Raw genomic sequence first — 3882 nt, 5'->3', positions numbered from 1 at the left:
CGGGCCCCCGCGGGCCTGCCTCGGGCTCCGCAGCTGACTTCCTGCCCTTTGGGCGGGGGGCTGGACTCGATGATCTTCCGCGGTCCCTTCCTGCCCTGGTGTCTATGAAGACGTGGGGCCACGCGAATGACAGGGCGGGGGGCCCCTTGCCTGGGGAAGGCAGCGGTGGTATTGCCAGCAAAAGGGACACCTGGGCAGGCGAGGGATGCCACGGGTGGGGGGGAGGCAGCCGGGCCTATAACTGCAGGCAGAAAGGGAGAAGAGACTTGGGAGGCCCGCAGAGAACGTCTGGTTCAAGAGACCTGCTCCCCCAGGCCTTTTGCAGAAGAGGAGGAAGCTGGACATGGGCAGTTCAGGCAGTCCTCGGACTTATGACCCAGCTGGTTCCTGAAAACAGCCTCTTAAGTCGAAACGTTGTAACTCGGAACGGATTTTCCCATGGGAAACAATGTTATAAATGGGGGGTTGGTTCTTGAACCAATGCCCCATACCCTGTTTTCACCAAAAATAACCCCAGAATTTTGTACTCGATCAATTATAGATGACAAATATAGCTACATCAATGGATTTGTATTATAAATAGCAACCATATTGATTTGGAAGGACTTCTCTGAGGTGACTTTGCCAGACTTTTTGAAGGGCTCTTGGCTGGAGTCTTTCCTGGAGTCTTGTCTGCAGGTTTTCCTGGAGTCTTGTCTGCAGGTTTTCCTGGAGTGTTGTCTGCTTTCTTAAAGAAAGTGTCCAAGGAAGTTTGGACTAATGTTCTCCAGGGAGATGGGCGATACAGTGAACTTCTTTGCTGGCTTGGCATTGGATCAAGTGTTGTAAAGTCGAAACTGACTTCAGAAAGTTGAAACAGGGTGTGGATTTATAAACCTTGCAAGTGTGAAATGTAACTCAAAACGTTGTAAGTTGAAGACTGCCTGTAGTAACAGCTGGTTTCCAGGTTCTCATCTAGCACGGGATCTCAGCCAAGAACAGGAGGACAGCGTCATTGGCCCTGTGTTTTTTGTTTTGGGACAACTTATTTGTAGTAGGTAGTGACAAAAGGTGGGAAGATGCAAAAGAATAATGGAGCTGGCGTTGGGGATATGCTGCAGCCTCCAGCAACACGGAGGAGCTGGTTTTCTGAAAGCAGGAGTGATGTCAGGGAGCTGGGAGGAGGCATCTAGTTTTGGAAACAGCCTGCTGGGGTAGGGGATCAAATCTCTTTAGGAATAGTTTAGATTTGTTCTAGCTCTGAAGCTGGTAGATGACTTTTCTCATGCAGTCATTTCAGGATATTTAATTTTCCTGGGGTTTCCCCACAGGACCAGATTGCTCTTAACACCCTTGTGTTCATAGGACTCCTTTCTAGCTGAGAAGAGTAGATACCTCCCCCTCTGTAACCAGCCAAATTCTTCCTCCGCTCTCAGAAGTACATCTGCAGCCAGGGCACTAGCCTGGGCCCCAGCTTCACAGCTGTCTGGAAGACTCACCAAAATCTCACTTTACAAGTAACACATTTCACATTATTTTTCTTTTTGTAAACACTTGGAAGAAGATGAACGTAAACTTCAGTGGTTTGTGTCCTTGCCACTCCTCCTTCTCCATACTCCCTTTTATCTATTATTTTCAACAGAAAAAGGGAGAAAACATGGGGTGGGGAGAGAAAAACGAAGCAGCAAAAGTGAATGCTTGTTAAGGGGATAGAAACTTTGGGGGAAATGAATTCTTTCACCTGAAAATTTCTATTCTTCAAAAAGAAAAGGTGTGTGAGTGGTGGTGGGTTGGTAAATGAAAAAAGTGTGTGGAAAATTTCAAATGGCTATATTGAGCATATTGTTTCTGCCAGCAAATAGCAAGAGGCCAAGCTGAACTCAGACGGCATAGTTCTTTTTGCACTACCTTTTAGATCACAGGTCGATCCAGTTTTGTTTTTATTTTTTAATGCTGAAAATGAATGCCAGCAGCCTTCCAGCCCACTGTAGCAAACCAGTATGAGTACAGGCAGTCCTTGACTTACAACACTTATAAATTGCCCCCGTTTCAACTTTCTGACATCAGTTTCAACTTTACAACTCTTGATCAGATACCAAGCCATGCCAGTGAACAAGTTCACTGCGTCACCCATCTCCCTGGAGAACATTAGTCCAAACTTCCTTGGACACTTTCTTTAAGAAAGCAGACAAGACTCCAGGAAAACCTGCAGCCAAGACTCCTGAGAAGACACCAACCAAGAGCCCTTCAAAACATCCAGCAAAGTCTCCTCAAAGAAGTCCTTCCAAATCAATATGATTGCTATTTACAATATAAATACATTAATGTAGCTATATTACTCATCTGTAATTGATTGAGTACACAATTCTGGGTTATTTTGGGTGAAAATAGGGTATCGGGCCTAGGTTCACGAACCAAGGGAGGGGAGCGGGGCTTGCCCAGAGTTCTGCGGGGCTGCCTCTGGCTCTGCTCGGCAGGCCCTGCCTTGGGCCCCCCAGCTGACTTCCTGCTCTGGGGCAGGGGGCTGGACTCAATGATCTTCCGAGGTCCTTTCCAGCCCTAATGTCTATGAAATCTATTTATAACATTGTTTCCTATGGGAAAATTGGTTCAAACTTACAACGTTTCGACTTAAGGCATGGTTTTCAGGAACCAATTGCGTTTTAAGTCTGAGGACTTCCTGTATACAAGGGACAGCAAGTGTCTGCAAAAAGACATAGGTTTCAGGATTTAAAGGATAGTACTTGAAATGCTGCATATTATACCTTCCCATTTTCTGAGCAGGATTAGAAAGCGTGAATGCAATTGACAGGTGTTACTCCAATATTTATCTGAGTAATGTGAGTGTATTTTGTGGAATACATCTGGCAGATTTTTTTTACAAGTTACACAAATGAGTTGCTTTCCCTTCACAGAATCCTCAGGCTAATGCTTTTTAGTATTTCAAGAGGAAGAGACCCAGTATAACTGAAATACAACACTTTGAAATTAAGTTATTTTGTAGCAAGCTCCATTTAATGGAGTCCCTCTACAAGTTTCAGAACCTCTTGGTTTGTTTCCTGGTTTGTCTAAACATCCCATATTTGCACTGGGGAAAGTCTTTGGCAAGGGGACTATGGTACGGTTGGGTCTGACAGCTGTTGTATTTTGTGTGTCAAGAGGATGCTAACTCCTGCCAACTCTGCTTTGGGAAGTCAAGATTCCTGGCATATCTCCCTCAAAAAGAAAGTTACAGCAGCATGTTTATGGCTTACCCCTGTGTGCAGCCAATGTCAGTACTCCACTAATATATGAGACTGCTTATGCATTTCACTGTCTGGAAATGAAAGCAATAGAGCCCATTTTGTGACATTAGTGTGTGGCAATTCTTAGCTAGTCCCGTGGAACAATGAACTTTGTTACTCATACCCAGGAATATGATGTTGCAACCACAATACATAATGCACTGTAGCATATCCAAATTAGTGGTATAATCAGATCATAGGAAATGATGAAACAGTTCCAAAGAATGCACTCCGAGGGAAAGGAGTTAAGAGCAGAGAGTCTGCTGAGCATGTACACCCGTGACACACAGAGGCTTGAGACCATGAGCCCCATTTTATCTCGTGTTGATACAAATCATGAACAATTACACTGAAGCCAATAGACTTAGCTTGTTCAAGACTGGTGTGAGATTAAAATGAGGCCCAAAAGGGTTTGTGGTGAATACTTGCTCGTTGTCCCACTATGTTGCTGTTTCAGTGTTGTTGGACTTGCTGCACGGCTACAGGGGAATCATTCCAACAGGTTAGCTGTAAAAACAACTAGTTTTAGGTACTGGTAATCAGCACACCACAGATCAGGCCTTGGTTTCCTGAGGGCGTATGTACACTGGAAGAGCTGCAGCTGCTGCAGTTTGATTTG

This window comes from Crocodylus porosus, unplaced genomic scaffold (genome assembly GCF_001723895.1).
Source record: "Crocodylus porosus isolate Cpor-Errol unplaced genomic scaffold, CroPor_comp1, whole genome shotgun sequence".
NCBI classification, from domain to species: domain Eukaryota; kingdom Metazoa; phylum Chordata; order Crocodylia; family Crocodylidae; genus Crocodylus; species Crocodylus porosus.
The sequence above is the reverse complement of the archived record's forward strand: the minus strand, read 5'-3'. Positions refer to the sequence as shown.